We start from the raw sequence: 24,993 nt of genomic DNA on the forward strand, positions 1-24,993 counted from the left end.
GTGGATCTCCGAAAATGCGACTACCCCTAGAAGATCTTGGACAAACATCTTCGAGAGGCGTTCTCAAACGCTGCTACCGCCTACGTTGCCTGTTATCCGGGCTTAAACAGAGCGGATCTGTAGAATATTACGGACTTGTCGACATGCTGTATGCAGCTATCTGGGCGGAGACTGAACACAATTGTGTCAAAGGTAAAAGATCCTGTATCTATCGAGGATACAAGTGGAATTATATATGAGATCAAATGTCAGGATTGTAAGTGTCAATAAAGATAGATGAGTCCGTATTTATCCTCTCTTTGAAACCGTAATTCTTGGATGGGATGAACGGTTCCCGCTGGCACGCTCCCGATATTTCGGTCTCCATGGAGCCGGAGGATCATTCCCATGCTGTTACAGTAACACGTGCCATGAACTGTGATCCTGCTGATGTTATTTAAGGATGTGCCGTGATAGTAAAGTTCCACTGTTCATAAAGGAGGGGGTCGCCTTTGAAAGTTACGATGATTTATCGCTTTTAATTTGTAATATTTCGTGTATATTTTAATTTTATCTATATTTTTCTTGCTTTTAACTCTATAGTTGTCAGTTTTGTTTTTATATAAAAATTTATCCGGTGTTATTTTTATTTTATTTTAAGAAAGATTTGGTCATATATCGGTGGTGTATTCCATTGTAGTTATTATGAGTCATAGTGCTTTTCCTATGTTCAAATTATTCTGAAACAATAAAGAATTATAAAATATTTTTCAAATAACTTTTACATATTTGCATTAGAAGGTATTCGAAATAGTTTCAGTAATTATGGACCACCCTGTAAATTCGGAATATTTCCTTACCCTACGCTAAAAACTGGTAATACAGATATTAGGACAAATTAAAATGGTAAAATCAAATAATAAAAAATATATTATATTATTTTTTCAATCTCACGCATAGGTACAGATTAAAAATTAAAATAAAATTAAAAATTTTAGATATATCTTAGCGTAGCTTAAATAATGTCACGCAACCTGTCCAAGCTGAACTGTAACAATAGGAGGCAGAGGGATTTTGTATACAGTGAGACAACAACATGGTTTTAGAAACTCAGGCTCACTGACAAAACTTATTCGTGTTATGACAGGAAGTTTCACATGCCTTGGATTCAAGTGCTTATATAGACGTCATATGTAAAGACCTTTCATGCGCTTTAGACTCAGTGAACCACAGGCTATTGCTAGATAATCTTTATTGTTATGGTTTCGTGCAACCCACTGCTTTAATGAATGAAGGGTTATCTGGCCAATCGATCGAACATAGTTCCTGCGCTTATGTAGAGTATATTTCTCTCCCTTCTTCTTAAAAATAGTTATGCCCCAGAGATAATCTCTTCATGTTAAAAGTTCATCTGCCCCTCATCTCTTAGTCTCCCCCCCCTTTCCAGCTTATATAGTAACAATTTGGGCACCACTAAATTGTGAACTGGTAATCCCTTCAATAATCAGGTACCAACCCTTCCTAGAATTCAACAGATATCCAATAATTTTCAGCTTAAAGGTTACCACGAGATAAACAGTTATGGGGAAATGGGTAGAGAGCGTGGTTTTCTAATGTAGGCAATTTATTGTCAGTTTTCTAAACAACCAAAACAGGATAATCCGATAAAACGTTCATTGGGATTGAGTACTGAAATAACTGAAAATGAAACGGGCAAAACTTTATTACTGGTGAACAGTTTTAAGTTTAGTAAGGAAGAAAAAAAGAAAGAAAAACGGTTAAATAATGTCGAGGTCTTTTGGAGCTGAAAAAAAAGAACAGTGCACTGCCAAAATGACTACACGTTCTCGAGGATTTTACACTTGGTCCTAGTTTTTTGTAATTTTAAAAAAATTATATCTTCATAAAATGAATTTTCATTAAATATTCTGTGCGTTGCACCTTCGGTCAATACAACTACAGAATAATTTTTTTATTTATGCATTGGTTGCATTAAGTGCACGGTCGGATTAAGAATACAGTTACTAGATCTAGAATCCAAAGGCAAGGATAGGGTTACCAGGCGTCTTCGGACGTCCTCGCGGATTTTACACTTGCGTCCTAGTTTTTTGTAATTAAAAAAAATAATCTCGCCATAAAATAAATTTTCATGAAATATTCTGTGCGTTGCACCTTCGGTCAATACAACAATAAAAAAATGTGCTGGTTGCATTAAATGGACTGCATTATCCAAAAATTACACAAGTGGACTGTACTATCTCAAATTACACAAATCCGATTATGACCTTCGCTACCAAGATTCTTTCTCGTACTCAATGGCATTCCGACGAGATCAGAAACCTCTGACAAAAAATTGAGAACAGTATAAAATTTTACAATTCATGGAATTAAAAGGTATTCCAACATGGAATGATATACAGAGTTCTTTGAATTTTTTTATGAAAAAGGTGTAAAAATCGATGATTTGACCAATATTTATGCATTTTAAGGATTTTGTTGCTGAAAAAAAGAAAGATGATAATTGGAAAAAAATATTAGCCCATAGAAAGTGGGCTGAATATTTTAATAAATGCAAGAGATCCGAGATTTTAAAAAAAATGCATTTTCGATTTTTGCCCACAATGGAATTTAGAGCGTGTATTTTCATTAATTAGCAATCAATGGAATAAACATTAGGAAGAAAATGGAAACAAATACTGTGACTAGTATTTTGTGGTTACTTATAATTTGAAAATAGATTGTAAAACATTTTATAATTACTTTCTTTGTAATCGAAACTTACTGAAAATGACTGACAGTAACGATAAAAATCTATTATAATTTTTTAGTAATAAATATAAATTTTAATATGCCCTCGTTTCGTCCTGGTTTTTACAACTAAAAGTGTCCTGTTTTTTTCCGATTTTTTTCTAGCCTTTAAATTCTAGATCTTGTAAGTCTTTGATAAGGCACAGTGCTACATCGATGGACGATCGCGATATGCTTTCCTCCAACATCTTAAGGTAAAGTTTTGAGTTCAATCCCTTTAAGATTGGAGGAATGAATTATATTGGCACTGTTCACAAATGACCGAGATAGCCCACACCGGGAAGAGGTTGAGTGGTTTTCACACCCGGTAACTTGTAATTTTTAATCAATAAAACAGGCAAACCAACCATTTAATACACGAAATTTTCAGACAGAATATACTGAAGCCTCTTAGCCTTAGTTGCTTTGGTGCAACTAACGCTATTTTCACATCGTGGCTGTATCAATCAATCTCACGATTTCTTCCCGAAACTCGAGTTTTTCAACCACACGTCTGAAAATGCTGCTCCAGTTGGCCCAGAGGCCTGTCCAAGTGATTATCTTTTGTATTGGATCACCAGGAAAATAGGCACACCGACCAACGAATGCATGTAATATTCATATAGAATACTGACACTTGATATCTGGAGCGCATGCTTAATATAGGAATATTAAAAAACTTTTATCTTATTCTTAATAAGTACTTTAAGAGATACATGGCCTGAAACTGCGTAAGTTGCTTTATATCACTCTGTATATAAGGATATTCATGGATAGGATGATAAATCTAAATATTTGGGAAGGATATTGAAGTATTAGGAATGAATTTGTTCCACAAAAGAATTAATATTTTAATTTTGAGATATAGGTTAGAATAAATTTCTTATTTATTTATTAATTTTCATTTTTTTATTTTAATTTTACTTCTACGTTTCTTTCTATAACATGAGTTTTTAAAAGATGTTTCCTTTTATAACATGAGTAATTATCATGGAGTACTAAGTTTCAATAACAGGTAACATGGCCAGCGCTACCCACTAGGCTGTTTAGGCAATTGCCTGTGATCCCTACATCTGGGGGGGGGGGGGGGGGGGGAACCTACCAGTTTTGAAGAAACCTAGATAAAATTGCCTAATCTAAGGAAAAGTGCGGAGCTTAACTTAGTGAAGGGAAGAATGTGTAGGGAAAAAAAAAACTTTGTTGACGAAGAATGGTTCTTTAAAACTAACAATTCATTCTTACATGAATTTATCAAAAGTTACCCGGGACACACACGCATCTGAAGATTCACTTAGGGCGCAGAATACCCTGAAGTCGTCCCTGCCAGTTTACTCGAAATAAAAGGAAACAGCGAAGAAAACGACTCTCTTTTCACTAACTTTGGATCCACTGAACCGTCAGTACGCAACCAAGGTCATGAATAATGGACATGTCACTTTCTGCCAGTCCAGTATTCATGGCAGAGAAAATGTGACAATTTTCTCTATTAAGCAATTGTTTTCTAACTGTTATACCTGTACTATTGTGTATAGAGTTTCAAAAATTCAACATTCTCAGTAGGTTTATCTGATGAGGCTATTCTTAATGCAGAAAATCGCATTTTCTTTCTCTTCCTTCTCGAAACTTTCTTGGTCACTCCACACAGCGGTTTTTGAGCAGCAACCTTCGTTATACACAGTAAATATTGTGTGTTTTGAATTTCCTGTGGTTCTTGCATTTCAAAACTTATGAGGATCCAATTTAGATGTATCATCTATTTGAAATGCATTACGAAAAATTACCCACACAACGGTAACAAAGAGCACGAAAGGAAGAAGTCCTTTTTATAAACTAGCATATCAGCTTGTTGGTTTTAGTGTCCTTCTAACCGTGTTGGGAAAGGTCTGGATTCGTATCTCGTCAAGGCAGGAGGAATATTTATGGATTTTTTCACACCATAGCCATGCCAGTCGGTGTTGGGTAAGGACTGGGCGTGGATCTCTGTAAACTTGGATTTTCGTCCAGGAAAAAATAGGCAACGCGACAATAGGATATCATGATTCAAGATAATCAAGCAACCTTCTTATGTAGAAAAAAAAAAGAAATATATATATATATATATATATATATAAAGGCGCGTGCTAAGCACGCGCGGTAGTTGCTTTTATGTGAAACATCCTTGGAGGCTCCTGTAATGGATTTATCATAACTAAAGTAAGACACGTATACTTGCGATTGCAACGTATCTAAATGTCTCTGGAAAAACAGCGTCGATACTTGCGACCTTCGTCTTTATTTTCTTAGGCTTTGTCGCTTTCATTCTTGCTGAATACTTTCGAGAACACTCTGCACTTGACTTCGCCATCGTTGAACACTAAAATTTTATTTTCGACAATTATTGATGTGAAAATATCTATAGCGGCACCTAACAATGGAATTTAACGAAATGCGAGACGAAAAAAGAAATTGTTGACAATTGTTGCAGTCATATGACAAATACTTGTATTGTTGCAATTATATGACAATTACCTGTATTGTTGCAATAATATGACAGATACTTGTATTGTTGCAATCATATTTTCAGGAAGTATGATGGCAGCAATTGAAAGTACGATTGTGACGTCGTACTATTCAACAAATCGCTACAGTCAAATGGGTAATTAGGCTACAGGCTTGAATTTTGCTAAACCCTTCCAAGCCAAGGATATTTTCACATAAGATAAAATATCTTTCGTGCGTACATGGTACACACGCGGTTTTTTATTTTATTTTTTGTATTTTTCTAATGCAGTTTGACGAAATTCAAACGAATGGCGTTTGAATTTTGTAAATAGATTCCCTAGAACTCGAGATATCGTTACAGTCACGAAAAATGCGTCACGCGCTCTAATCAAACTACTAGAGAGTGCTCAGCACAGACTAGTGGTGGGAGCATGGGTAGCACCTCTGGCGCAAGCCGCAGATGACGGAATCACTTCTGTGACGCATTTTTCGTGACCAATCAGATTTACTCCCTTTTAGGTGTCCCTAAGGATGTCTCACATAAAACAAAGGGACTCAACACTCTTGCAGCAACACTTATTGGTCTTCCTGGCAGAACTGTTGAAAACTTGTCACCCATTTAGAAATAATCGAAGAAATGTTCGATGCAGTAAAATCCAGTTATAATGAATTTTGCGGAGATGCATACATCATTTCGTTGTGCTGATATTTCATTATAATGAATATCGCTGAAAATTATTTTAAAAGGCCAATTATTTGTTCGAATAAATTCTGACACATTTCTAATATTAGAAGTACCAATTTCCGTTTGATTTTAGTTATTTGAATATCGACTTTACAATCAGTAATAAAAAATAAACAAAAAGACAAAGCGGTTTTTCTAAGAAAAGTAAAAATGTTTGTTCAGAGATGTCGCTTTGAAAACACATTGTATTTACATGACATACTGTCGCAAAATTTTAATAACCCACACTTTCAGAAATATGGTGCAGTGAACGTAACTTATCGTCACTTTGCACGTTAATTAAAAATTAATACGCCCCTTTTTAATACATCTAACTTCTTTTTTTTCGAAAATTAATGCGAAAATTCTATCCTTGTTCAATTGAAAATGTGTCTTTACGTTGCCCTAAGTTAAATTAAATTATTACTTCTTGATTTTTTTTTTTTTTTTTTTTTTTGATTTCTTGATATTTTTTTCGGTGTGAACCGTTTTCTTTCATTTCAGTGTTCTTTATCTTATTTAAGAAAACTGGTAAACGAAATATTTTTGTAAGTAATTTCTGTAATTCATCATAAATAGTCGTAAGTAAATGTAAGCAGCGAATTCGTCATCTCACGTACAGCATCATCCAAATAGTGGATGCGACATCCCCTCCCTTTCTTACTTTTTAATTAAATCTATTTCACTACTTACTCAATTGTTTTTAGTAGCTCTGTTACTTGGTCTATCTTTCTAAGAGCGGCACTTTAGTTCCATTAATTATTTTTACTTCCAAGTCCATACAGTGAATGTTCTAACTTTTATACTTTCTTGAAAAAGAATATTCAAGCCGAAGTGGAACAATTGTACAGGTCAACAAGTACTCAGGAAAAAGAAAATATGTAGGTTAGATAGATTCATCCTTAGATGCTGATTCTAAATATATTTTCAGTTTTCCTCTCTCTGTGATGAGACCGATTACACGAACATGATGACTGTGATTATACTACTCACATTCATATTCACTAATCTACTTGAATATAATAATTATTTATTTTATTGTTGATGCATTCTCATTTGGGTAATTCCCTGAATGTATCTATACCCTGTTTCACAATATTTTCATACACATTTATTTCACAATTGAAATATTTGATTATAAATTGTTTTATAATCATATAATTCAGTGAATTACTGAAACACATTTTCATCATGCTTAAAATGTAAAAATTACCCCAACAAATTCTGCTGTGTGAGGCTCTTTCCTAACTAAATCGCAACAGCGTACAATCACGACGGATATTCTTAAAATTTACCAGCTATACTTTGGTTGTTCTGTGGGTGAGCAAAATAAGGTGTGGGCACCACATGGTATTTGTTCAAATGCACTACGTGACTGGTTATACATAAAAAAAGTCAATGCCTTTTACCATATATCTATGATATGGAGGGAGCCAAAAGACCACGATCACGATGTAATGTTACCTTTGTAATGTGAATGTAACTGGATCCTCAGCGAAGAATAAGCATAAGATTATTTATCCGAACCTGGATTAGGAGATGAGACCAATCAATCACAATGACAGTAGACCAGTTCCAGTACCTCCAGAGCATAGACTACATTGTTTAGAAGACGAAATGGAATGCTATGAAGGTGATATTGGCGGAGACTTAAGAACTTCAGCCCCTCCTAAGTACACACCCGAAGAACCATCGGAGCAGGAGCTATTCACCCCAAGATGAGTTGAATGACCTCATTAAAGATATAGACTTCTCCAAATATAAAGCCGAACTTTTCGCCGAGAGACTAAAGCATAAACACTTGGTGAAGAAGAAGAAGAATGTCAAAGTGTTTCACTGTCGAAAAAGAAACCAATCTTTGGCAGCATTCTTTACAGTAAACGGCCTGCTTTACTACAGCCCTGTTTTTTTATGGAATTGTCACAAGTAAACTTCTGAACAGCGGCTATTCATTAATCCCTCACAGCACACTTTTAAAGCTCATGAAAACAGTACTCCACTCAGTTTAATGCAGTTCTCATCAATTGAGTATCTGTGGTGATTTCAGAGTCATTGGTATGTTATATTGGCATGCAAGGAGGGTCATAACATGTTCTTATGTCTGTGTGACAGCCGTTCTATCACATGCCATCATATCAGCCGTGCCTGTCTCAAACAAGAACATATGAGGCAGGATCCAGTGGAGTGGTATCATGCAGTGGTGTCCAACCTAAGGCCCAAGAATAATTTTATACGACCCTCGGGGAAAGTGAACTGAAACAGAATTTTAAATTTTGTAAATTATCAACCAAAATTTTCTCATTAAGTGTTAAGTTTTGTTCAGTAAATGTGTGTTGTATTTAATAAAGTTTTCGAATATTTTCAATTTTAGGTGTATCATTATATTTATTTATTCACCTTAACATTGAAAAGTAGAGATCCTTTTCGGGTTGTAAATTTTCTAAAATGGGGATTTAAAAGCAAAAGTAAGGTATTTTTTTAAAAAAACAAAAGTAAGTCATATTTTTATAATTTTAATAAAATATAAAAAATAAATCACTGACATAGATTTATTGCACGAAGAAGTGTTGGGAATTTGCATTTTTTTTATATATAGCCTTAAAATAAAAAAAAAATAAAAATAAAATAAACGTTAACATGAAAATAGAAACTTCCTTTTACATGTAACAAGATATGGAAAATGTAACACACTTGAGTCACTGAGTGCGGCCATGTGGGGCCTCACTCAGTGACATGTCGCGCCACAACCCTCACTGTGGCGCGACATAATCACTGGGTAATTGAAAATGAGAGTAAATGTGTTCTAGGCGTAATGACTGTGATGAGTATAATAAATAAGTATACAGAGAAATAGAGTCCTAGTAAATCAGAATATCTTATGATGAGGGAGTTTAACTTTCCACATATGGATAGGAACTTTCGCGTTCCCGTCCATATCACACACTAGCAAGACTTTTGTGGATTTTTGGATAGCTGTTTTCTACAGCATCGTGTTACAGAGGCAACAAAAGGAAGCAATATTATTGAACTAATTACACTAGCCAACACGAATTTTACCTTCAAGAACTCAAATGCTGTTTTTTACCAATTTTTATGCTTAGATTTCGAAAATCACCATGACAGTTTTACATCACGTCATAGTTATTAAATATAGAGGGAGTTACGTTTTATCCAAATATGCCATTTTCGCATAATCCAGCCAGTAATGTACGACATGCTGAATTTATTTTAACAGATATAAGCTAATTCTCTTAATTTTATCAATCTGTTCTGGCCTCTGTTTTCTTGTGATAAACATAATGAGACTTCTACCTGTGGTTCTTATTTTCAAATTCCGATGCAAAAATTTACAATTTGAAGAGAGCGCACAGCGTTTTTGGTGAGGATTTTTTCAGGCTGTGCCAAGGTTTTCCAAGTATTAACTGATCGTGACACATGTTCTCAGGGTTGTAAATCTATCCTCCAATAAAATTTTTTATACTTGTATTACAAACTTGAATTATAAGTATATATCCCTTTATTTTGATACATCTTTTGATGTAGACGTGATAGAGGCTTTTTGTTGATTTTGGGAATCAAGTCTTATTTCCTCCAGAATCACATATTTTCATTGCGAAGGTATGACAAAAATATTTTTGTTGGCCAGTGTTATCTGGAGCGATTTTTCATTCGTTGAGAATTTGCGGGTAAAAGATCTACTAGGTAGCAGTGATCACAGTGCCCTGATGTGAGATTTACTTGAATACATAATTACTGTCAAAAGTAAAGGGAAGGGTTTTTGCTTTGTTAAGTATGACTACAGGATCTCAGGGTTTTCACATTCTATGCAGTGGGAAGTAATTGTAGAAGCTACTAAGCATTTCATACCAACTAAGAAATATTGTTCAAGGCTAACTTGACCTAAATGGATGTCAGATGAACTTACGAGATTTGTGGCAGTGGCAGTAAAGAAAAAAGCATAGGATGCACAGAAACGATCAGGTGATACAGAACTTATGGTAGATATAAACTAGACAGTAATCAAGTCACATAGGGGTTTAGGCAAGTTTAAGGCAGATTACGAGAAGCGTCTGGCAAAGAATACAAAGAAAAGCAGTGAAGACTTCTTTTTTATATTAACAGTAAAAGGAAGGGTTTTATTTTAGTCCAGTTGATGCTGATGTTTAACTGTTCATGATCCTGTTCAGGCTGTTGGCAAACAGAATAAGCATTTTTCAGCTACATTCACGCACGAATTCTTTAGGGAAGGGAATCTCAGATGTTTATCAAACTCCAACAGGGAGTTAAATGATTTTGCAATGACTGAGAAGAAAGTGGAAGAGAAATTGTTGAAGCTGAACATAAAAAAGGCGCCAGTTGTATTACGGGGGCAGCAAATGAGGTGAACAAACCATTAGCTATAATTATGAACGCGTTTTTGAATACCAGGATGGTCCTTATCGACATTAGATGTGCGAATGTATACCCGAGTCACAAAGCGGGATCAAATGGCGACATGAGCAATTACAGACCTGTTAGCTTGGCTTCTGTTTCAGAGAAAATAATGGAGTCGCTGTTTAAAGAAGAAATGCAATTAAGTCACAGTCTGACTGGATACCGTGGTGCAATTACAAAAGTACCGGATATAAAAAAATAATTTTGATATAATATGCTTGGATTTCATGAAAGTTTTTGATAGCTTTGTATAAATTGCAGCAATGTGGCATTAAGATCAAGTTACTGCTATGGATAAAAGGCCTTCGTGAGAAGCGCAGTTGGTATAATTACCGCGCTCCCCACACTGGGTGGGAAAACTCCTGAGTTCGAATTCCGTCAATGATTCGAGAAATTTTTTTTGGGTGTTTTCACAACTTGGCTTGATTAGTCGGTCTCAGGCAATGTATCATGTTTTCTTATCGGATTCGCGGGTTTTCGTCCAGAAAACAGCAAATCGACCACAGTATTCACGAAATTTACTAGCTAAAGTATTCTGCGGTCACGAAATGTACATACATTTTATATACGGTTCAATATGGCCTAAGTTGTTTATGCTCTTTAAACCTTACAACAAACAACATAGATAAAGGGATGTTTGATCGGGAGAAGACAGTGTGATTATTAATAGAAACTGCACTTCGTCGATTAATGTTATTATTGGTGTCCCCCTTGGTTCAGTGCTGGGCCCATTGTTGTTTTCTATATTTATTAGGGATATTGATGAAGATATATCAGGCTTAATGTCTAAGTTTTTTGATGATACAAATGTTGGAAGAGTAGTCAATGACAGCAATCAAGTTAAGCTACAGCAAACACGATCTAGAAAAATTAGGAAGTTGAGCTGAGAAATGACAGTTAAAGTTTTGCATTAGCAAATGCAAGGTATTGCGTATGGATAGCAGTAATCCCATATTAACGTACCAACTCTGTGTTACTACACTCTTGGCAGTGGAAAATTAAAAAAGAGTAATTGTGCAGTCAGATGTGAAGATATGGAGAATGCAGATGTGCAGTTAAGTCAGTTCTTGATTGGGTTTTTTCAATATTATACAAAATCTTTTCAGCAGACCGAAGGAAGCGATTATCCCATTGCACAAGGGAACACAGGCCGCATCTTGAGAATTCTATACACGTCAGGAGACCTGCTTGCAAGGATGTAAATATGCTGGGACGGGTGCGGAGAAGGGAAAGGAGATTGGTGAAGGGAACAAAAGGGTGGTTTTACCAAGAAATGCTTCAGTTTCAGCTTCTGGAGGCCAAGCATCTGCGAGATGATCTGAATCTGATTTAGGAGTTTAAGGATTTGAGTGAATTGAGCATGCTTAACGTTGATGGTATTCTTCCTCTTGCTTAGGCTACACACATAAGGGATCCTAAATTCATATTGAGGAAGGAGGATTGCAGGAAAGATGTGCAGTGGTTTGTCATCAGTGAGTTGGTGGTCGATGGTTGATAAAAATTTCCATTTGTTGTTGTTGTTGTTGTGGAAGTGAGCAGTTTTAATAAATTCAAGGAAGAACTAGACAATTTATTGCTGATAGCCTTAATTGCATTGGCTTTTAACGCATACCTAATCTTAAACGATGGATTTTAGATAACCCAGGTAAAATCGAGTGTATTCAGTTCACCAGTTTCGTAGCCTACACAAGAAGGACTCCAGCTCCAGCTTGAGCCTCTTCCTAATTAGCATTAGCATTAGTAGAGGCATTTGATGCAAGAAAGCAAGCTTATGCAGCATCAGCCAAAAAAAAAAAAAACCCACTTCCACTTCACCCCTCTGTTCGTTCAAAATACCTGTCCAGCTGAGCCTTAAACTTATTTAGGCTATCAACCTCCACTACAAGGGATGGAAGTCTGTTCCACCAACCAACCACCCGCTGGCTAAAGGCAAATTTCCGCACGTCTATCCTACATCTGTCTTTCCTCAATTTGAATTTATGCCCTCTCAGGTGATTTTTCTGAGCTAGAGGAAGAATCCCATCAGCATTGAGCATGCTCAAACCATTCAAGGCTTTATACACTTCTATCAGATCACCTCGCTGGTGCCTAGTCTCCAGACACTGTAATTTGCAAAACTTAAGCCTTTCTTCGTAAGAGCACCCCTTTGTTCCATTCACTAATCTTGTTGCCCTTCTCTGTACTCGTTCCAGCAGCTCTCCATCCTTCTTGAAATGAGGCCTCCAGACCTGTATACAGTACTCTAGGTGTGGCCTGACCATTGCCTTATACAAGGGAATAATCACTTCCTTATCCCTGCTGGAAAAATTCCTGTATATCATTGACAATACTCCATGAGCTACTCTTGCAGCCCGTCTGCACTGCTCAGAGAACTTCATATCTGCCTGCACAACCACCCCCAAGTCCCTTTCATTCTCTACCACTGTCAGTGTAGTACCACAGAGTTGATACGTTGCTCTGGGGTTGCTGTTTCCCATGTGTAGTACTTTACATTTGTCAATGTTAAACTTCATTTGCCACCTCTCAGCCCATCTGCTCAACCTTTCCAGATCCTGTTGCAGTAGCATAGTGTCAGTAGTGTCCTTGACAACCCTGCCAACCTTTGTATCGTCTGCAAACTTGGACATTAAGCTTGATATACCATCATCAATATCATTTATAAATACAGAAAACAATAATGGACCCAACACTGAGCCCTGAGGGACTCCACTAATAACATTAGTCCACGATGAGCAGTGTCCATTGACTACCACTCTCTGTCATCTCCCCCTCAACCACCCCTTTATCCATAGCAGCAATTTGCCTCCAATGTCACACTGCTCCAATTTGTGTAGCAGTCTTCCATGTGCAACAGATAGTTCGGGAAGGACCAGTTTCGTAGCCTACACGTCCGTGTAGGCTACGAAACTGGTCCTTCCCGAACTATCCATTTATCACTAAGTCTCTGCCTATTCGACTAAAATGAGACAAAGCGTCTTCGTGAAAAATTCCGCAAATGATGTTGGACAACAAGAGAAACTTCATCTAGTAAATCGCGTAAATCTTAAAAAAAAAAAAAGAATAGGTTCTTAATGTTCCAAGCAAAACAAAAGGACCAATTAAGCAACCTGTAATAATTCCTTCCCATACGTTATTAATAAATTGTTTCTGTGCCTTAACTGGATATTGGCATGTGGATTGTTTTCTGTCCAGTCGTGAATATTGTGAAAATTGATCGCGCCATATTTTGTGAATCCATCTGCATCATAGAAAACAACATGTTCGATAAAAAAAAGGAAGATTGCGAGCACACCCTGTGTCGAAACCAAGCACAAAAAGCTTCTGGTGTTGGGAAATCAAATTTAGTAGCGCCTTGTAATCTTTGAAAGTGATATGAATAAAGATGTTTATTTCCGCAAAATTCTCCATGAAGATGCGTGTTTTACACCTTCTGCTACTGATGTCCTTTGGGTGTTGTTGCTATTATTTTCCTGCACTCAATTCAGGACCCGCTCCTCCAGCCTAACACTTCTGGTGCATATTGATCTACTGCCATATAAAACTCGTTTGTTGAATCTGCATGGTGCTCATCTTTCTTATCTAGAAGAGGACGATTCGGAAACCTTGCTGTGATCGCGTTACACTAGGCATTTCCATGCATGAGACGCACGTGTGCCATATATGGGTTTCAAAAAACCTCTATTCTCACTTTAAATGAGTACCCACCGTCACATAAGAGCACAAAACGTTTAAGTTTTTTTTTTTTTTTCTCCTCACTGAACTGTACTCATGACTCATTTTATGGGCATAAGTTACAATTAGGAGCAGTAAAATATCGTTTCAAAATAAATTTTCAGATTGCACACGCCAGATTAGTAATCAACTGTTATACCTATCTACCTATCTAGGCTGTTGTAATGTCGTTTGCCTGCCGCGAGACCAATGGGCATTGTTTAGTGGATAATTTCTAAACAATTTTAATTATGCGTTTATAAAATATTGATTTTTCAGGTCCTGAATCGGTTTTTAAAGTTTTTAAAGCAGTCATTTTAGGGCACACGCGTGTTATAAAAACATCGTGCATAATTGGAGAAAATTTTGCTTAGTAGTAAGATACTTTGTTGGAACGGGGAGCGGTTAAAAGAGATGAGACACAGTGCTTTTATAAATGGACATTCTTCAGGATGGAAAAATGTAGCAAGTAGAGTTCTTTCGGGAACTCCACTTTCTACATTTGCTGTGCTCCTCCACGTTCTAATTTTAATGAAATTGGTACTAAAACAGGGGAACTGTCAAGATTGCTAATGATTAGAAGGTGGGAAGGGTCGTTAGCCACCTGCACTAGATTCTGTTGCTCCAAAATTACATGGGTCGGTTTTGGATATCGTTTGCAAAACGGTAAATAACGTTTAGGACTTCTAAACGTATGGATATACACTTGGAGGAACACAAACCCTGCAGTTAGATATAAACAAGGGGGGAGTAGTTAAACGTTATTCAAATTGAAAAAGACTTAGAGATTATTATACAGTTAGATATGAAATGTAACATGGAGTGTACGTAGGCAGCCAGAAAGGTACATGATATCCTATGATAAATTTCAGATCTTTGCAAGTACGGAGATTGATGGACAAGACGTTGGTGCAACCGCATTTTGAATATTGTTTTCAGGTCAGGAGCCCAAACCTAAAAAAAAGAAAAAAAAAAGACATACACCTTTAAGAGAGCGTCAAAGAAGGGCAACCCGATTGGTGAGAGGGGCTGTTCAGTGTCCATATGAAGAACAGCTTAGATGAGTTGGACTAGAAAGCTTGGCAACTAGACTTAGCACCTTGGGGGAGGACGGGACGGACTAATTGGGATATACATTACCGTGAAGGGGTTCAGTAAAATGAACAATGAAAGTGGAATTCTTCCTGGCCGGAGAGACAAGAACTGGAAGACTGCTAATCCGGAGGTGTTCAGTTCAAACTGTTATCTGGAGGATGTCTGCCACGATTCTTAAAATCTTCTGATAGTCTTCTTTTTACCAAATTCTGTAAATGTATCTGAGATGTACCTTTTCATTTCGTCAAACCTTCAGATTCATACTGTACTCCCTGACCTTTACTGCTTCCCACAAGATTGTATCCCCATGGACTGTGTGTCCATGGAGGAATTTTTACTGCACTTCTGTGGCCTAGCTATCTCTAGGAAATTTTCATCAAGAAAATGAAGGTCTGTATTAAAGAAATGAGGTGCTTCCCGACCTTGTCGGATGTACGGTTGAGAGAAATCAGGCAGCTACTATATCTCTGAAGTCGTCTAGTCGCTCAATATTCGTATGTATTCATCCCTGTGACTGTTTGGTCAAATAAAACTGTCTAGGACACTAAAGCTTGCAGTGTTACCTGAAACGATAGCACTCCGCTAGCTGAAACCTACTTGAATTTGGTTGCTCAGTCTCAAGTGACCTCTTGGCACTTCAATATACACAGCCTGTTAATATTTTCAAAAAAACTTCAAGATGGCCTGCTAAAATCTCACATTTGAACTGAGATTATGGGTTTCAAGATTTATGGTCAATGAGATTCTGAAGCATCATTGACCATAATCTCGAAAAACTGCAGCGGCCTGTCTAGATCATCATCGAACAAAACGTGGATAAACCCTGGGTAATAAATGTATCAAATCCACAGACACAATGCAAAAATGTTCGTGAGATTTTGAGTTATTTCCAGGCTCACCTAGGAAACTTCGAAACACATTAACTGAATGCTTTTTGGGCAACTTGTTTTTTCTCCCCGTGGGCTATACCCGCACGTCTGTGTTGACCGAATTTATTGCCATTCGCAATTGAGCCAGTGGTTTAGAATTTATGGCAAATGAGCTAGATCGACGCCTGCTTGGAGCTGATGTCCCGGATTTACAATAATGATCATTAGGCACCTCTGTTGGTTGGCCATTAGTCAGGTTACCATCCGTTATTACCTGCCGTAAAGGAAAAAAACAATTAATTTATTCATTATATTCAACATATGCAATTGTATGCCTACTTTTGGGACACACTGTATTATATACATATTATTTTTGTTTTAAAGAAAGTTGAAAAATATATTTAGAACCTGCAGTGGAGAAAAAAGAATACCTTTTTCCCCTACAGTGATCGAACCGTGGGGAGACTATTCCCAGTCACTTCTCTGTCTTCGTTACTTATGCAGCAATTGTCACTTGCTTCTCGTTGGTGTGGTTCTAATCCCATCGATTACTGAGGAACTGATTAAGACCTTTTCAACTGGGGTGAGTTAACATGTCTCAAGTGACAGTGCAAATGTTTTAAATTCACAAGAAATTAAAATTGAAAGACATGGCACGCAAACGCTTCTTTATTCAATCCAGTGGCTTTTTTGTTGTTGATCATGTTGTAGTAATAGAATTTTTAGGAGCATCAGCGACTAAGGCTATATTGCTCCATATATACTCTCTTTAAATTGCGTGTGTTCTGTGATCGATTTTCTGTTTGCTGGAAAAAAAAAAAAATCTGAGTTTCCCGGAGAAACACCATGCTAACCTCGCCTGAGACTAACTCAGGTCTTTTTGTGAAAAAGACCCATGAAATTCGTCACGTCATTGACGGTACTCAAACTCAGGTCTTTTCCACCCGATATGAGAAGGACGGCAATTCTACCAACTGTACTACCCACGAGGGCTGAGTTTTTTTATTTGGCGGATGGTAGCGCCAATGGAGTTTAAAATTCTATTGTTTTGCTTCTTAAAAACATTATACAACTTTGTATTTCTATACAAGAACTCGTCATGCACTGCGTAAATAATCCATTAGCCGTTCTTAGAATTCACCGAAATAAAGTTTTGCTATTCTCACTGATAACCATGGGTATCAGTCCAATCAAACATTCTGTTATTTATGATAGAAAGCAGTTATTTATTGAACAGATAATAGAAATAATTTGTCTGAGAGTCTGACAAACATGCACAGTTCAGACTGGACCAAATATTCCGTCGCAATGCATAATGGGAAAGCGTTAACAGGCAGCAACAAATGGAATGAGGTATTTAAAATGATATTATATAGTATGATTATTAATAACAGTATAATTATTATAATATAATTAATAACTATCTAATCTATATAATATAATATAAGCCCTGCATAATCGCTATTGCAGAAGAACCAGCCCGAAATGAAGAATCTATTAACTGGGTAGATATCTCACAGGGAGCGAATACAATTGAAAAATGGTATACCTTTAAAACATTAATCACATAAGCCTTGAATGCGTATATATGCGTACATTAATCACATAAGCCTTGAATGCGTATATATGCGTACATTAATCACATAAGCCTTGAATGCGTATATACCATTAAAAATGCTCCACGAGGAAGATTTCAAGTTGGATGAATAATGAAGTTTCCAGATTACTTGAGCAGAAGAAAACGGAATAGAAAAGTTACAGCGCAATAAAAAGTACTGAAGCCTATAACTGCTACAAAGTGATCTGTAATACTGCCACAGAAAAGATTAGGCTGGCAGAGGCTGATTATGAGAAATAGATAGCAAACAGAGTAAAGAGTGGATATAAGGAATTCTTCACATATATTAATGCAAAGAAGAGAAGAGAAGGGCAAACCAGATCGGACCCTTACTTAATGGATGTGAGATAGTATTATATACCCCAGCAGAAGTTGCAGATGAACACAACAGTTACTTTCCTCGATATTTACAGAAGAAAAACCCTTTATATCAAAGATAAATTATAGGAGTGAAATCGAAATATGTAATTAATAATATTGACATTTCACATGATTATTTTACGAAAAAACTTTCAAGCCTACAGGCCAGTAAGGCTCCTGCGGTTGATGGCATGTACCCTGTAACCTTAAGGGAGGTGGAAAGTGAGTGCACTGAACCATACAATTGAGGCTAATGAGAGCGTCACTGGACTCGGGTGTGATTCCGTTGGATTGGAAAAGTGCCAATGTATCTCCAATACATAAAGGCGGTTCTAAGAGTGAAGTGGGAAATTACCGGCCGGTCAGTCTAACTTCAGCAGTAGGGAAAATCATAGAGACAATGATCAAGGGTGGAATTCAGGATCATTTAGATAGAAATGGAATTCTAAAGGATACTCAGCATGGTTTTCTGAAAGGAAATCATATTTAACTAATCTGGTTAACTATTTTGGCAGGGTCACTCAATTTCTGGACTTAGGAGTAATTTCGAAATTGTTTATTTGGATTTCAGCAAAGCATTTGACTCAGTCTCACATGAGCGGTTACTTTATAAGCTGGAACAGGTTGGAATCACACGGAGGAAGGCTTCAGGGCAGGAAGCAGAGGGTTGTGATAAATGGTTATTCCTCAGATTGGGTTGATGTAAGAAGTGGTGTTCCCCAAGGATCAGTATTAGGACCACTGTTGTTTTTGTTTTTCATGAATGACATCGATGAAGGGATAGAGGCAGGGATGTCTAAATTTGCAGATGATGTAAAGATTGGCAGAGTTAATGATCACTGCCAAGCAGAGCTTCTTCGGAGTGACCTAGATAGATAGATAGATAGATAGATAGATAGATAGATCAGACCTAGATAGATAGATAGATAGATAGTTTAGAGATCGTCAGAAAAATGTCAGCTATGCTTTAATCCAGCAAAGTGCAAGGTGGAACAGTAACGCCAAAATAACTTATACACTTAGTGGAGGTTGAACTAAAGCCAGTAGTGGAGGAAAGGGACTTGGGTGTTACGATACGGTCAGACATGAAGTTCTCCTAGCATTGTAGACAGGTTGCAATTATGGCCCATGGTGTCCTATCGATGATTTATCGAACAATTCCTAGTAGAGATAAGAACGTCATAATCCCATTATATAAGGCTATTGTTAGACCACACTTGGAATACTCTGTTCAAGTATGGAGACCGCACCTAAAAAAAGACATTGAGCTTCTTGAAAGGGTTCAAAGAGGGTTAACTCGCGTGTGAGATCAGCAAAAAGGCGTCCTTGTGAGGAAAGACTTCGAATATGTGAGCTGCAGAGCTTGGAACTAGGCACCTTAGAGGAGACTTTATTGAGATGTTTAAGGCTCTGAGAGGCATAAGTAAAATGAATGAGGACGAAATTTTACGGCCATAAATGATTCTAGATCTAGGTGCCATAAATTCAAGTTATGGGGGGGGGGATGATTTTTAGACCGGTTTGCAGGTAGTTTTATTTTAGCCAGCGAGTTATAAATTACTGGAATAAGTTACCTACATGAATGGTAGAGGCTGACAGTTTGGGGAAATTCAAAGGTGAGCTGGATAATTGCCTATGGAGGAGGGAACCGCGTAGGTTGTCTATTTCCCCTTTCTTTTATTAATTTATTATTATTATTTTTTAATTTTCTTCTTCTTATTATAATTTTTCTTTTTCTTTTTTGGCTGGTGCAGCATAAGCACCGCCTTCCTTGCATCATGTGGCCATTGCTAATACTAATACTAAAATGTAATTAACTTTAATCAAATCTGATTATATTAGCTTTATGTTGATGAAAACGAGGTGTTAGCAGGTTCTATGTACAGTATTTGCTATTTACCTACGTAGTTTTGTAAGTACTCAATTTAATGTGTCCAGTTAATTGTTAGATTCTTCTGGAAGTCTGTAGCGAGAATAGACTAGAATCTTTAATTGCAGCATGATATACATACAATTAGTCCGGTCACGGTATGGTGGTGCCAGGAATCTTGTCCTTGTGCATGAATAAAGAATTATTTTAATATTATTATTAAATGTATCTCATTTTAATGAGCATCGGCAGTGACATCTCTAGAAAGAAGTACCAGTTTTTCAGGACAAAAACAAAGTTTTACCTCTGGACACGTGGGATCAGAATTAATCACCAAAGATTTCTTGTAGTACCTTGAATTTTTCTCCATATTTTCGCTTTCGTCGATGTGCATAGCAGGGTTCTGTTAGCTTTTATCGGGTCATACTGTTGTTAAACCAGTTGTGCTTTGCATGTTATTGAGAATGTCTCAAATTTTCTTATAAATTTCATTACAACCTTAATGTTACTTTCAGTTATTGAATATTTTAAGAATAATTTAAAAAGTCTACAAATTGTAGAAATTAAGTAAGACTTACAACAGAAAATTATTGTTTTGTGTTCGAGGCTTGAAGTGGTGGAACTTATGTTTAGTCGCCAGAGTCTCCGGCAACCCCCCATCTCTTCCATCCTGCAGTAGATTGATGTCTTTTGAGGTTATGATGGACATCATGGAGTGGTCCAATAATTCCTTACATTTCGAGAGTACAGTTCTAAAAATGTGTTCGCAAGCAGATCGCTAGATTGTCCACCGGACCGAACCGCCTCTACACGACCTACCTGCTAACGGGTCACGGAGCATTCAATGCGAAACTGAACACTTTTAGGATCATGGACGACCCACGCTGCGTTTTGCGGCGAGGCTGAAATATGGATCCACATCATGCATGACTGTACACACTAGGAAGACCTCCGTTGCAGGCTAATAACGGAAATCACATACTTTCAAGGGACACTGCCCCCAGACCTTGCAGCATAGACCCACTATATAATGACAAACGGTAGTGTGAGGACTATCAAACATCACGGAAGGGATAAAACCCCATAATGACAGCCAGTAGACTTGATTATGACCCCGAGATAATGACCAGAAAATAGGACCCAGACCACATGCAGTCTGGAAGGATGACATCCCAAATTTAACCCCCTATTAGTGTCCCACCTAGATGAGACTCAACGGCCAGCTTTTTAGGGCCTGCAAACTGATGGAGACGACATACGGTGGCACTCTCCCGCCGGAACAGCTTATTGGCGACCCAAATCCGCACTCTCTTGAGCGGATCTTTCTTTCCAAACTCCTGGGGAGGAGAGGCTTGCCTCTCCTTGCCTCCCCAATTTTCTCACTCTGGTGGGGCACGGGCATGCCTCACTACCTGCAGGGGCTATCTACTCTGTCGGCCCCTTATTTCCAACTTCTTCCCCCCAGTCTTCATCCTTCCCCCAAACTTTTGTCTTGCACAGCGTTTAGCCCTACATTTCAAAATCAAAAGAGAACATCAAAATTCTTGCCCAAACCTATTTGGTTTTTAAAACTCATTTTCACGGCACAGCCCCACGTCGCGTACTATTAATACTAACTTGCTAAGTATCACTAATATCAACCTCGATTTAGATTTATTCATTTATTACAATTATTATTATTTATTACTTTTTTTTATTTTATTATTATTTTTTTTTTTTTGGTCCTAGCCACTGAAATCCCAGGAAAGTAAGTGGCAAGACCAGCCAGAGTACAAATATTGGTAACACCCGGCCGGCCTCCCTGTGGCGGGTATTGGTAACGTCGGGTCTCACTAGGGGCCCGGCGGCTAACAGGCCGGATGAACAATGGGCACAACAAACTACCCAGTACATATCCCACACACTTTTAAATCTCTGGCTTGTCCGATACAAAGAACATACGCGGACATGGGAGAAATCCCAGGTGCCGTCAGACCCCGAACATACCTAATACCTTCCAAGGAACCAAGAGATGCATATACTGGACTCACTGGAGGAACATAAGGCCCTGACCAAATATGCCAAGAACTGTTCCCCAGACGCAGAACCCTAAACGCAACCCATAGAGAACACTAACTAGAACCTTCTGAGCCAACACCTAGGCTTTTGACAGTGACAAAACTAAACGACAAAGCCACACCGAGCATATACCATCTACCTGCACCTGAAGGAACAAACCTGGACGGGTCGACGACCCATGCTTGAATAAAACCCTGACGAGACGCATACTAAAAGACAGACTTAACCTTGCACAACTAACAGGAACGAGTCGCTCAAACTGTGACCACAACTCCATGTGCCGACATCTACCTGACCCTTCTCAACTGAAACAAGTCACCGGAAGGGACCTGATCCCAAGGGTAACAGACACAAATGACAGAAAAATCACCTGAAATGACCGTTATCACCTTAGGAGCGAAAAACACCACATTAGACAACACCGAAGGATGGGACCTACTCCACTGAGAGGAAAGCACAAGCCATACTGTGACCTACCTTGATTGGACATTTCTTTGATCATGACTGCAGCTCCGCTGCCGCATAGCCAGCTGGCGATCTGGACTGGGCACCTTGCCTGGCCCGCTTTCTTTCCCTATCCTGGCAGGGGGAGAGGAGAGACGGCCTCCCCCTACCTCTATCCCCCCTGACCCCCTCTCTTCTCATGGTGGAGCTTGTTCCCACTGACTTTTCTAGGGTCCCTAGAAAAGAAGGTCCCCTTCACTAGAATCCCCATATTTCTACCTGTCCCCTCCAGCCTTCAAGTCTTTACCCCTACTCCAACTGCCAACCTACCGCGTGCCTATCTTTAAACTTAACTTTAACCTAACGATTAACTTCAAACTTCATCTTAACATAAATCTTAAACTTAGTTCTAAATTCTAAAGTTTAAACCCTTTGGGTGGTGTTTTTTTTTTTTTTTTTACATTTAGGCCCTTGATACTGAAATCCCCAGAAACTAGGTGGCAGGGCCTGTCAGAGTACTACTTCTACTGCGATCCCTGTATGCTTGAACTGATTCTTTGGGGAAAAGTGTGGGCAACGGGCGGTCCCACTAGGAGCCCAACAGTTGAATGGTCTTCCGGATCAGCTAGTATATAATCTCGCTGCCCCTACTCTGCTAGATAGTAACGAAACTAAACTATTATATTAGGTTTACCCGGAATTTCTTACATATACCAGTATTTGTGTCTGTAAATTGCGTGTGTTCTCTGGTCGATTTTTGCTGGGCGAAAAAACTCAGTTTCTGGGAAAAAAAACCGTGTTGTCTCGCCCGAGAAGACAGTGACAGAGGGAGTCCGAGTAGTGTGTGAGCGGGGGCATTGCCGAGGCCACGTTATATCAAGGAGCTGGGTATATTCTTGCCATGTTTACACCATATCCAAAAATTCAGGAAACAGAAAATTGACCACAGAACACACGCAATTTACAGAAGCATATACGGAACAATATGGCCTTAGTCGCTCAGATACTCCACATTCTTTCAGAGCTAATTACAGGAAAAACTGATGCACTATAAATTGCAGAAATAATAGCCGAACAGAGAACATTAAAAAAAAAAAAAAAAAGCATAACCCGAAATCTCAACTACGAACAGCTCTCAGTTATCATCAGTCATTGTCATGTATGTTCCCAACAAATACAATAAAGCTCTACAACGAAATGATTATTGAGCCTGAAAAGTATTTATTGTAAAAACGACAACTACGGAAGACAGAAACCGGAAAATAACTATCGGCTAGCTGAGATCAAACAAGACGGCCACTTTAGAATAAGCAAATTTAGAAGACTGTGAGGACAACCTCACCAGTGGAATAGCATGAACTGAAAGCTGACATGTTGACAAATGATGCATAACTTATCGCCGGCATACAATTCACGACATATGCCCTTCAGGGGCCTCTGATAATAATAACTGCTTAAGTAACAAAAGCCTACTACGACATATATTCAATGAGGAAAATCTTAAGAACTGAATAAATTCCCGAACACAGAGGTTATAATCAGCGTCACTCCCACACCGTGTAGATAGTCTGAGTTCAAATCCTGTCAGTTATGCGAGGAACTTTAATGTGCCTTTTGCATACCGTGGTCCAGTTAATCAGTCTCAAGCGAGAATTTTTCCTCCCCAAGAATCCCGTTTTTTTCGTCCACAACCCAAACAAACCAACCAACCAAAACGCGTTCTTTATAGACATACAAGTAATACGCCTGCGTGGATGAGTTTGTTTTCTCGGGTAACCATAATATGAGATATTTATTAACAACTGAATGGATTTTAACTGTAGCTATAGGGGTTTCTTAGTTTCATTGTAGACTAATGCCCTGGCCAGGGATGATGTCTTAAGGTTCACAGCAGAGCAAATTCTGCCTTCACAACGAGTTGTCCTGATATTTCACTGCTTTTATCCTTTTTTTTTTTTTTTTAAATAGAGCAGTTGGCAGATTAATCATCTGGCGATGTAATTTGTTTAAAAGTAGTGCAATAGTAGTGCAACTCATTGTGAACGCAAAGTTTGTTATGCTATAGGTTTAAAACGATTTAAAAATGCCGCAAAAAAAAGCAGGAAAAAAAAGCAGGCCATATAATGAATATTTTTATAATTTAATTATTATAATTAATTAAATTTATCAGTTAATGTTATGACATTAATTTCATTTATTTAATTGATTTGATTTATACAATCGAGTATAAGTGCTACACTGATCTCTAATTTAAGATTAGCTCTGTCTTTAGCCATGTTACAAAATGACATATGTTTTTCGATTACCTCTACGAAATCAATTAATTGGAATATATTCGCGTTAACGCTACAGCATTATATTCTTCAACTGAAATCTGCTTATCCGCTCACATTAATCAAAGAATGAAACCCCTCTCTTACCCTACATAGGAACTCAGAGTTTAAATAGGCCCTAGCTCCATAAGAGAAACCAATTTCTTTTTGAGAGAGAGTCGTTTTCTTCTTAATCTTGCCAAGGTAAATGCATTCTTCGCAAGGTCAGGAATTCATGTAAAATCATTATT

General features: G+C 37.8%; 1 protein-coding gene across 3 annotated transcripts in view; it reads right to left on the minus strand.

Annotated features, from left to right (window-relative positions):
• Positions 1 to 24,993, minus strand: part of LOC150088045 (gamma-aminobutyric acid receptor subunit beta-like) — an 863,205-nt gene that overhangs the window by 107,212 nt on the left and 731,000 nt on the right. The gene's annotated exons all lie outside the window — the stretch shown is intronic.

Source organism: Mastigoproctus giganteus, chromosome 3 (assembly GCF_048544385.1).
Source record: "Mastigoproctus giganteus isolate SK-2022 chromosome 3, ASM4854438v1, whole genome shotgun sequence".
Lineage (NCBI taxonomy): Eukaryota > Metazoa > Arthropoda > Arachnida > Uropygi > Thelyphonidae > Mastigoproctus > Mastigoproctus giganteus.